Genomic DNA, 13,012 nt, shown 5'->3' with positions numbered 1-13,012 from the left:
GTACTAAGTGCAGAAAATCGACCAGCGCTGGGAACAATCAAGGTAATGTACACTGGTTAACAAAACTCATGTTGTGCAGCCATAGTACATGTTGCACGTCACGGGAAATTGGTTACCGAGATATAACAAGACCCCTTATAAATGGTACCACCAGTATGGCTGATGAAAAAGTCAGATTCTCTGATGTGTTGTCTACAGACAATGCATTTGGAAGTGTTGGAACATCTGCCAGTTCACTGTGGCATGGTACATGAAGGATTCAAATGATCATTTATGGGGGAAGGTGGGAGGGACTTCTTCCTGGACAATGAGATCTTTGAGACCGGTAGGGCATCTGTAGACAAGTATGGGCTTTTTCTATACATTAGGCTAAAGTCAATCTGATGTGTGAAAAATATGATGGTTAGAGCTGGTTATTTTACGAATAGCCCTTCCGACTCTTCCGACGTCGACAATAATAACAGGCAACTTCAACAAGAACATTCATGTTGATAAATCATCTTCACCTGAATCCATACAGTTTGCTCATCTCTGCCAACGGCCTCCATCAACACATTGACACCCCACTCATCAACGCAATCATATCCTATCCTCTTCATGTCCAACTCAACTACTGACAATGTATTCTCCAGCCTGGAAGTAGTTAGTGGCATGTCCGATCAATCTGCAGTTAGTTGCAACCTGCTCATTACCAAGACTTTATCAACAAGAAACTGCTGTTCCATAAATCTCAGTTTATTCCATAATGAGATTGTGCATGAAGATGGCTGTCTAACTGAGAAATGTGGCATCGGCAGTGTGTGTATTGCAGTTGATAATTATAAATCCACACTGAATCAGATACTTCATAAGAATGTCGGACAACTCGTCCGTTCGGACAACTTGACAGTTCAGACAGCTCAACCATTTGGACAACTTGACAGTTCAGACAACTCGACTTATGGCCAAATTTTCCTGTATAGCCTAAATCCTGCGATTCTATAATTATCATTATTATTTATCAATTATTACTTATCACAAGAAAGTGTGGTGTCCCAGTGAAGCCATACGTAGAAGAAACATCTGTTTTGACTATGTTCTGTGAGACTTTGTGTATGACTCTTAGCCAGCTGCAGTTCTCTTCAATTTATTTTGTGCCTGCCACCGTCACGTATTTATTTAGTTGTTTTTTGTCACCAGGTTTGCTATTCAAAATGTATTACCGGTGCGTGTAATAGGCCCCCGTGCTTTTGTCTGAGCGGACATCTGTTGCAATAGAGGAAATATATTTGCAGGGGATTTTTTATTTACTCATTGTGGCTGCATACTGGAAGTAAAAGGATATCCCGGTTGGGTTATTTGGTGACGGGGATATGGTGAATCAAATTTTTAAGAAACACAAACACTCCTGAAGACGATCAGAGCATACTGATCAAAACGTCGAGTTAATCCAACGGTTCTTTTCAGAACCACCCCAACTCATTTAGAGATAGTTATTACATGGTGTTACCGCAAACTCTTCTTTATCTTATTTCCACCATGCAAAGTTTCAAATCCTACAAACTCCTGTTTACATGTATACTAACATGAATAAATAAATAAAAATTAAATAGAAACAAATTTTTAAATAGCTTATCACTGTATTTTATTTCCACTTATAAATCTGTTCTTACTAACTGATGAACGATTTGTGAGAATTACCTGTATCTTGTCCCTTTGTTTATGTTAATTATTTAATTATTATTATATTTTTAGAGTCTTTAAGAAAGCAAGGTGAAACATCTACTAATGTTTGTCAGAGCATAGCTGTCTATGCTGTTTTAAAAAAGAACTTTTGTAAAATTGTGTTTGTGTTTAAAAACAATATGCATTGTGTGGTTATTATTTTTTGTAATTGCTGATAATATCCCACCTCCAAAAGGTACATTTAAGTGCCAAATAAATGCTCAGAATGCAAGACAGAGCATCTACATGTAGGAACCCAAACTTCCGGGGCCCTTTAGCGGGCCCAAACCCCACGCCATAATGGCTTAGCATATCGCGCTTGCCGATTCTCTGGAAAATCCAGCACCCCTTGGAAAAAATGTGCTCTCACGGGCCTGAATATAATGTTAAATACTTTTCTTTGTGTGTGCTAAAAATTTTAAAAATTAATGAATGAATTAAAGTCACCTGGAAGTGGTATTTTGTCAAAATAAAGCTTTGAAGTGGAATATGAATGTACAGTTAACTAAGGTTCAACAAAATTAGTTACCAATTTGATAACAAATTTAAAAGTAGGCCCGACCCGAAAGGCCCAGCTCGACCCGTGACATCAATCGAAGCGCGATATTTGAAGAGAAAATGTGAAGTCTGGCCCCGTACACTACGTCTGGGTACCTGATCGCTATGTTGCCTCTGTACAGAACTACCGTCACGGAGCAGACTGCACGCACTGTATGGCTGCTGTGCGGATGGTCCACTCGGATAACACAACACGGTGAATCGCATACAGTGCCAACACAAGAAAGTGACGCTTGGCGCAAGCTAAAAACATGCCCTCAAAGTTGAAACAATACCCAATTTGCTCACGTTATACTAGGCAAATGCTGCTTTAGGTTCGTCACGTCTTTCAGGTACATTCTTCGACATCCACTAGCTGGAAAAATTGTTGGGATGGCATCATGTTTTATAAAAGAACTTTTCTCTTCATGTCAAAGTTTGTGGTATTCCGGATTCGAGGCACGACGGCTCAAAGTGTTTGACTGGACCACTTTGCAAACGGACCCCATCTTTAGTTGTTTTGCGACCTGCAAAATCCCAGCCAGTGCACCCCCCATACATAACACAGTGCATACAATACATGTACAGCGTATGTACACACTATACGTACTGTACATGTACACGTACGGTACCATACATGAGTACTTTCTAATTAGTGCCTTGATGGTTTTGTACCTGCCAAAATTTAGGGCGGAGCTCATTACGCTAACGTTTACTTACAACCCGTTCTCATTGGTTGTTGGTTGACCTATTAACTCTCACTGCGATGTCAATCACAACGTTCTGCGAACACTCGCACATGTACTCGTCGACGTGAACAAGCCGTGGCTGTTGTAAAAAATGGCAACGGTGGCGGGCGAGGGAGACATCCCTACTCTAGTAAAACAAAGTTGTTTACTGTAAGTCGGTGGAAATCAATGGTGTTTAATTTGCAACAGTACATCGTAGCATAACTACAGAAGCTTTCAACAAGATAAAACAACCGCGTTTAATGCATCAATCATGCATGTAGAAGAAGGAAGAAAATTAGACCATACAGTGTGTGAAATATGTTTGAGAGAATCGTTAAAAAAGTATCCAGGTGTCATACGACAGTACAACACACCCCATCCCCTTGAAGCACATACACTTAATAACATTCTGTTTCCCCATTTCAGACCAGCCATGTTTGGTTTCATGAGATAAGAAACCCAGCTGCTTATTTTGTCTTTATTGTAGACATATTATTCATTTTCTCGCGGTAAATCAAAGTTGGGGTTTGAAAATATGTGTTGGGGATCAAAATATGTGTTGGGGATCGAAAATATGTGTTGGTCGAAAACATACCAGACGGTAGAAGATGGCGTGTGGCTGAACAACAACTAGAAGTAAAGATCAATTTCATAAACTAACTCTTGCCATACTACTACACTACAACATTACACTTATAGTAAAACAGCTTCCCATTCAGGGACAAATCTACCAGCTACATTGTACTTATGATGCTAGTCCTCGTGTTATATTGAAATGCGAGACAATGAGCCAAGGAACCCCTTCTCTCTTCGCAGTTGTTCCAACACCGGCGTACCGACCGAGCGAGGCTTGTCCGGCAACCGGTAGCCCGTATACCGTCCAGCAGCGCACTCAGACCTCTTACATCATAGCTAACATACACCACACTCCCAACACTGCTATAAAGCCTGTGTATAGTACATGTATACATACAGCTAGCGTACAGCGTACACACACATGGACGTGGCATGATTGCTAGCAGTAATACGTCATTCTCAATCGCACCTGTAATTGGCCAATGTTTGGAATGACACTCCCATATCATGCATGCCCTTTTATCGGATTTCCGAAAAAATGTTACAAACCCATCAAGTTTGTTGTTTGAGCCACACGCACAAGGTTGAAGACACGACCGTACTCATGACTACGCTATACTGTTCTCGCTGTACAATGTGCTGCACAAACAATGTACTATGTATACGTTGTTCGTGTATACACTGCGTGCAGTGTTTGTTGCCGAATCGTGCCGCGCACCGGGCTAGGGCACACAACGCCAACAGCCTTGAACTAGAAAGCACAGAAGCTATATTTGAGCAAATACAGGCATCTCTGCCCAATTAACCGGAAGGGAAATGTTTGTTAAAAATGCCTTGAACACAGACTCCGTACCAAAGCTCTTTCATATGATGTATAGATTGTCAAAATAGCTTTTGTGGTTGCGGACCTTGGAACTGATGAATAATGACGACTTGAGAAGAGACTAACTAACCAAGGGAAATATTTGTTAAAAACGCTTTGAAAACAGACTTCGTACGTAATAATTATTACTATTATTATTAAAGCCCTTTCATATGATGTATAGATTGTCAAAATAGCTTTTGTGGTTGAGGACCTAGGAACTTATGAATAATGACGACTGGAGAAGAGACTAACTACCCGGAAGGGAAATGTTTGTTGAAACGCCTTGATAACATACTATAAACGAAGCTGTCCAAGCTTAACTGGCCAAGCGGGTCTCCCATCCAAGTACTGACCAGGCCCGATGTTGCTTAACTTCAGTGATCAGGCGTTTCGCTAACCGCCTGACTGATGAAGAAGAACAACAACTAGAAAGCACAGGAGCTATATTTGAGCAAATACGGGCATCTCTGCCCAATTAACCGGAAGGGAAATGTTTGTTAAAAATGCCTTGAATACAGACTCCGTACTAAAGCCCTTTCATATGATGTATAGATTGTCAAAATAGCTTTTGTGGTTGAGGACCTTGGAACTGATGAATAATGACGACTTGAGAAGAGACTAACTAACCGGAAGGGAAATATTTGTTAATAACGCCTTGAACACAGACTCCGTATGTAAACCCCTTTCATATGATGTATAGATTGTCAAAATAGCTTTTGTGGTTGAGGACCTAGGAACTTTTGAAAAATGACGACTGAAGAAGAGACTAACTAACCGGAAGGGAAATGTTTGTTGAAACGCCTTGAAAACATACTATAAACGAGGCTGTTTATAAAAAAGTAAGTAAGTAAAGCATAACAAAACAAAAAAATAAAAATAAAATTAACTGGCCAACCCTCCTCCCATCCAAGTACTGACCAGGCCCAATGTTGCGTAACTTCAGTGATCAGCACACGACCCGACATTTCGCAAACGGCCTGACTGACGAAGAAGAAGAAAAAGAAGAAGAATATCCAGCACAAGAACAACTAGAAAGCACAGGAGCTATATTTGAGCAAATACGGGTATCTCTGCCCAATTAACCGGAAGGGAAATATTTGTTACAAACGCCTTGAACACAGACTCCGTACTAAAGCCCTTTCATATGATGTATAGATTGTCAAATTAGCTTTTGTGGTTAAGGACCTAGGAACTGATGAATAATGACGACTTGAGAAGAGACTAACTAACCGGAAGGGAAATATTTGTTAAAAACGCCTTGAAAACAGACTCCGTATGTAAAGCCCTTTCATATGATGAATAGATTGACAAAACAGCTTATTGTGGTTGAGGACCTAGGAACTTATGAATAATGACGACTGGAGATGAGACTAACCAACCGGAAGGGAAATGTTTGTTGAAACGCCTTCAAAACATTACTATAAACGAAGCTGTTTCAAAAAAAATAAGTAAGTAAAACAAAAATATTTATACATGTATATATATTAACTGGCCAAGCGGGTCTCCCATCCAAATCCTGACCGATCCTGATGTTGCTTAACTTCAGTGATCAGCAAACGGCCTAACATTCAAAACGGGCTGACTGACGAAGAAGAAGAAGACTTAAATGTTTCAAATGGAACTTTATTGCTTAAAACAATCTTAAAACAATATACAAATGAAGAGCTGTTCCATTGACTAAGTTTACAACAAACTAATAATTAGTGGTCACAATCAGACAGATCAGTTTGCTATATGTTACTTTTACAGAGTTGGAATTAAGCTTTATATCTTAATCGACACTGGTGAAGTTTCTTCTGCTGAATCACAGGTGACATTTCCTCTACTGATGACTAAGCCTGAGCAACTAGTGTGACTGGTGTTGAAGTGGCGACTATTGATTGCCTAGTCGAGTTACAAATACCATTTTTCAACAACTCAGATAGTCGACGTGGTACCATCGTGACTACTACAAAAATAGTCGCGATTACTGCTTGGTGAATCAATTGTGTTGCTCTTGACTATTCCCAACAATTTAAGCACAAATTTCACTTTATTGGGCCTGTGGCAAACAACTAATTGCCGCAATGTATCTTAGGAGTTTAAAATTAGTCGCGACTAGTGGCAAAGTCGTGACTACAATGTATTTGGCACTAGATGAGTAGTAAACTTCACTTGTTGCCCAGGCCTACTGATGACTTCTTATATTGTTCTGAATTAATCTAACATGTCTTTTGCTTTCATGCGGAAGTGGTTAGCACATGTTACGCTTCTCACATTGACGCTTTCCTGCAGATTGTAACTGAAATGAGAACAGGATACAATCTTATGAGTATGATCAAATAATCAATACTTGAATATGATCAAATAAACAATGTTTGAATATGATCAAATAATCAATGCTTGAGTATGATCAATGAATCAATGCTCGAGTATGATCAAATAATCAATGCTTCAGTATGATCAATGAATCAATGCTTCAGTATGATCAATGAATCAATGTTTGAGTATGATCAAATAATCAATGCAGCCCTCCACAATATAAATTTCAAAATTATAGCACCATATGGGTGATCATTGTATTTAAACAAAATTGTTGTTTAGCTATTGGGATTTAATATTGGTTTAGATAGTTTTCTTTCTCCCCCCCTTTAGTCCCCTTTAGATATAAAAAACAAAGGTTAACATTCAAGGGGGGATTGACTTGGAAATCTCACGAACTCCAGACCACCACTGATTATAGGAAACATCTCAAAAGGATGTCGTGTAAGCCTTGCTAAGGCAGTCGAGTTATTCACTCTGAAAAAACACCGCTGTATAAACCCACCCGTGTACATCGTACACTGTGCGTAAAATTAATCACATCGCATGACACGACGCCCCCTGTACACGGCCAGCACATGCGGTTAGTGGTACGAGTGCGGATGACTTGTGCACAGTAGTCATACGACAAGTGTTCAGCAATGTGACAGTGTATACGGGTGGATCGTGGGGTGTGATAACACACTAGGCACAAAGTATACGGGTGGGTTTAAACCGGCGTCTTTTTCGGAGTGAATAATAGCCACAGCCTTGATATTTATGGTATTCATTTTGGTTTTTACCCATATACACCCGGTATACTCAATACTTACTTATCGGTGTATATGGGTAAAAATTGATTATGTGATTCATACCTGATAGATTTATGCAGTGTTCAAGTATCCTCTTGCCCCTGTTGGACTTGAACCTTGGCTTGGTGGTTTCCCTCACATCAAAGTCATTCTTCCAACTCTGCATTGTACTTGAGTGTAGGCCTACATGATAAAATGAAACAATGAAAATTAGTACAAGTAATGTTGATGAATGCCAGTCCTCTTCTACTAAAAAGTCGGAATCCTTAATCCACAAAGCAAAAGGTAAATTCTTCTAGCAAAGTCATGAAGTTTGTGAATATTATTATATTATGAAGTCCCCCCACCCCAACCCATAGATCCTGCTCGATGCAGGTGTATCACTATCATTCATTCATGGCCAATATTTGAATTCATGTAATAATTTAGAATCATATAACCTTTTTTAAGTTGCCAAGAAATGTATTTCCCTTCAGAAAACTCTAATTAAATAAACTCATTACTAAAAACCCCGTACATCAGTCAGAGAACAATATGAAATATTATTAATAATTATTAAACAAGTAGGCCTACAGTACAACAAAACATTTCTTGAAAACAAGAACAAAGCAAAATATTATTCATAAGTAACAACAGTGTTCAATGTAATGTTTATTTAAAAAAAATACATTTCACCTTGAACGAAACAACAATAATTATAATTAACATCACTATCCAGCTCTCCTTGGCATGAGGATTTTTATATTTATTAATCATAAAAAACATTTTTTTTTAAATCAGCAGACAAGGAATTTGATGGCTGCCAACGAAAAATAAAACCACAGACAAGTTAAGAAGACATGCCGTACTTTCACGAATATTATCCTGTCAAATAATTCCCGAATTTAGCTTATCATCATCAGTAATAAAACCAAAAGACAGTTTTCACGAATTAGATGGCCACATGTACTTGTATCCGTATTTTTTAACACGAAGTAAATTATCATTAAAAAAAACATTTTATATAAAAACTTACCCAAATATCATTGATGCAAATAGTTCCCCTTCTCAGTGGGTGATATATCAGGTAAAGACTGTTGTTATTAATAATAAAAAGCCCTCAAAAGAGCAAAATTTTTCAATTTTATCTTACGGTAACCGAGGATTTTAATGGCTGCCGCAAGAAAAAGTTTTGTCATCACGAATCAGACGTTATGAAGCCGCCGCAGAAGTTGACTAAAAAGCCGACAACAGACGACAACTGTCAACTACCGAAGGTCTACGTCTATTGAAGGGCAGAAATGCGACTTGCATTATGCATGTTACACAAGTTGTCAGTTGTTGTTGCCAGTTGTCGGTTTTTTTAAAGTATAGCCGACATTTGGGTACCATTTTTTGCGGCTGTTGCAAAACCACGACTTGAGCTTGCGCTCCCTCTTGGGCTCCGGCTTGGGCTCTATCTGCCTGTTTAAAGGCCTGCACGGCGGAAAGGACGCGTTTTCTAAATAACTCACAGAGCCAAAGCCAACGCCCAACGCCCATTACAGGTAGAAATGGATGTAAAATAAGTGCCACTGGACACTACATGCAGCCTACACTACAGGGAAGGGGCAGGTGTAGGTTATACTCCATGGTTACAACACAGGTAGGAGGGGAGGAGGACTGCACGCACAGTGACATTCCTTCTATTTCTACCTCCATGCACGCACGGTAAATTAAGTTTGGCTTGATCAATGATAGGGCTGGCGCTCCACTAGCCCACCTAGTTGAGCTTTTAACATCGGTCTCATCACTGTCACCATTACAGCCCACCTTCGATACATGTCTAAAAGAATGTAGTCACTTCGTACCCATGTCACTTCGTACCAAAGCCACTTCGTACCCAGATGCGAGTCCACATGTTTGTACACAAAGCACGGATTGGGGAACTATTCTTCGTAGTTCCCAGACGCGTGTCCATATGTTTGTACCCGAAGCGCGGATTGGGTATCTTTTCTTTCCAGGACGAACGTGGGCAGATAGTTCTACACATTTGTCCTGGGAAAAAAATACGCGCACGGTCGGGGGACAATTGGCATATCGGCATTAGCGGTAAAAGAGCGGTAGTTGAGAAAATTCACACTCAAAATTCACTTGATTTTTACTCAAAACCTGTGATACCTATTTGAACAATTCCAAGTGTAGGGCTATCTGCAACTTCTGAATCATTAGATCGGTAAGTTTCATGATGCAGATCGTGCTTTTCAAGGAAGCGAAAGATTTTGATATCAGTGGTGCTGGGGCCAAGGATACGGAGTGGATTGGACCGATTTATGGCGCTATGATCAAGGCTGTTGACAAACTGTTCCCCGACCCGGTTCGCGTCATACACGAATGTACATTACCATTCCCCGGCCCGGTTCGCGGCACACGCATGCAGTGCATACACGAATGTACATTACCATTCCCCGGCCCGGTTTGCGGCACACGCATGCAGTGCATACACGAATGTACATTACCATTCCCCGGCCCGGTTTGCGGCACACGCATGCAGTGCATACACGAATGTACATTACCAGTCCCCGGCCCGGTTCGCGGCACACGCATGCAGTGCATACACGAATGTACATTACCATTCCCCGGCCCGGTTTGCGGCACACGCATGCAGTGCATACACGAATGTACATTACCAGTCCCCGGCCCGGTTCGCGGCACACGCATGCAGTGCATACACGAATGTACATTACCATTCCCCGGCCCGGTTTGCGGCACACGCATGCAGTGCATACACGAATGTACATTACCAGTCCCCGGCCCGGTTCGCGGCACACGCATGCAGTGCATACACGAATGTACATTACCATTCCCCGGCCCGGTTCGCGGCACACGCATGCAGTGCATACACGAATGTACATTACCATTCCCCGGCCCGGTTCGCGGCACACGCATGCAGTGCATACACGAATGTACATTACCATTCCCCGGCCCGGTTCGCGGGCACACGCATGCAGTGCATACACGAATGTACATTACCAATTCCCCGGCCCGGTTCGCAGCACACGCATGCAGTGCATACACGAATGTACATTACCATACATTGTACAGCGAGAACAGTATAGCGTAGTGATGAGTACGGTCGTGTCTCAACCTCGTACGTGTGGCTCTAACAATGTGTTTCTTTATTTGCTTTATCGGAAATCCAATAAACGGGCTATGCATGATGTGGGCGTGTCATTCTAAAAATTGGCCAATCACAGGCGCGATTGAGAATGACGTATTACTGCTAGCAATCACGCCACGTCCATGTGTGTACGCTGTACGCTAGCTGTATGGACATGAGCGGGGTGTCGCTCTGATGTATAAGGGGTCTAAATGCGCTGCCGGACGGTATACGGGCTACCCGTGTGAGCCGGACAAGCCTCGCTCGGTCGGTACGGTGTCGAACAACTTCGAAGAGAGGAGGGGTTCCTTGGCCCCGTTGTCTTGCGTTTCATTATAACACGAGGACTAACATCATAAGTACAATGTAGCTGGTAGATTTGTCCCTGAATGGGAAGCTGCTTTACTATAAGTGTAACGTTGTAGTGTATGGCAAGGGTTAGTTTAGTGTAGTAGTATGGCAAGGGTTAGTTTATGAAATTGATCTTTACTTGTAGTTGTTGTTCAGCCACACGCCATCTTCTACCGTCTGGTATGTTTTCAACCAACACATAATTTATTTTCGATCCCCAACTTTTATTTACCGCGAGAAACGTAACAAATAATATGTCTAGACAAAATAAACAGCTGGGTTTCTTTAGGGTAGGGATTTCTCCCTCGCGTCCGCCGCCATTGCAATTTTTTGCACAGCAGCCAAAAGGCTTGTTGTTTACGTCGGAGCACGTGCGTGTGATGGCAGAACGTTGTGATTGAAATCGCAGCGAGAGTTTATAGGTCAACCAACAACTAATGAGAATGGGTTGTTAGTAAACATTAGCATAATGAGCTCCGCCCTAAATTTTGGCAGTTACAGAACCATCAAGGCGCTACTTAGAAACATGGAGGAAGAAAAAGTACTCATGCACCGTACGTGTACCATACAGATGGTAATGTACATGTACAGTAGGTATGTGTGTGTACATACGCTGTACACGTATTATATACACTGTGTTATGTATGGGGGGTGCGCTGGCGGAATTCAGTGATGGGGACTGGGATTTTTCAGGTCGCGGCTGGCTGTAGCGCCTTGATCAAGGCTAATTGCGGCATTGTTGGAATGAAAGCTCGGCCATGGGGAATAAACATGTTGCGGCATTGTTGGACCGCATTATTGAGTAAGGATTCTTCATACAAAGACCGTTGATTTGAACTGGACAAGAAGGTATTTTTTATTTCCCGCAGTGATCATAAAAAAAATCAATCGTCAGCGGACAAGGCGCACCGAAAGATAAGGCGCACCGAAAGATAAGACGCACCGATGTTTTGGGGGTCTAAAACGTCAGATAAGACGCGTCTTATCCGCAAAAAAATAAGGTATACAGAGCTCAAGCACATCGGGAACGGATAGGTTTTACAGAGTTTCTTACTTTATTACGTGTTGCACCAAGCCTATACGCCCACAAACGAAAACTGTCGGAAATAGGCGTCTCAGTCATAAAAATGCAACAAACGGACGTCGTACAAGTGTAGGATAATGCCTCCGCACTATTGTTATAGCGCCCTCAAGTGTTGATATTAAAGCACATGTAAACATGCTGATGAAGGCTGACATCTTGTCTCGAATACTCTCCAGTTATTCCCGAATATTACATGGTGGCAGCGGTTATCAAGACCCACATCTGACATGGAAAACGCCCCACGACCCCATTTACCCTTGCCAGACAAGTTTGAAGGTGGAAACGGACCACACCAGAGTGAACTTTGGCAAAAATGGGTCAATAGATTCGAGCGCTACAGAATCGCCTCCGGCCTCAACATCAAAGGCGACCGGGAACAGGTGAGCACTCTGTTATATTCTATGGGGGAATGTGCCGACGATATCATTGTTGCACTCGGTATCAAAGAGGAAAAGGCCACATATGTTGAAGTTAAGGCAGCTCTCGATAAGCATTATGAAAGCAGACGCGTCGAGAGGGCTTGATTTAATCGACGTAAACAGCTGCAATATGAATCAATCGACATATTTATCCAAGATTTGTTTAGACTGGCTGACAATTGTCAATATGGTGATCTTAAAGAAAGCCTCATCAGAGATAGAATCGTTGTGGGAGTACTAGATGATAAACTGTCTGACTCTCTTCAAATCAAAGCCGATCTCAATCTGACCAAAGCAGTCCAGATATGCCGCCAGTCAGAAGCTAGAAAGGATAGTCGTGACATAGTACGTGGTGACATGGCCACATCTTCTAGCATTGATCATGTTGCGAAACCTAAGGGACAGCCTCGCACCAAACAGTACACCCACAAACATGATTCAAAGCCACGTAGTTGTAGATGGTGTGGAAGAACAAGCCATCCCCGTCGTGACTGCCCAGCGAAAGATGCTGTATGTGACACCTGCTCAAAACCAG

General features: G+C 41.7%; 1 protein-coding gene across 2 annotated transcripts in view; it reads right to left on the bottom strand.

Moving 5' to 3' along the window:
* LOC117288445 (ubiquitin carboxyl-terminal hydrolase 8-like) overlaps nt 1-13,012 on the bottom strand; it is a 110,104-nt gene that overhangs the window by 91,583 nt on the left and 5,509 nt on the right. The window lies entirely within an intron of this gene.

This window comes from Asterias rubens, chromosome 3 (genome assembly GCF_902459465.1).
Source record: "Asterias rubens chromosome 3, eAstRub1.3, whole genome shotgun sequence".
NCBI lineage: Eukaryota > Metazoa > Echinodermata > Asteroidea > Forcipulatida > Asteriidae > Asterias > Asterias rubens.
The sequence above is the reverse complement of the archived record's forward strand: the minus strand, read 5'-3'. Positions and strand labels throughout refer to the sequence as shown.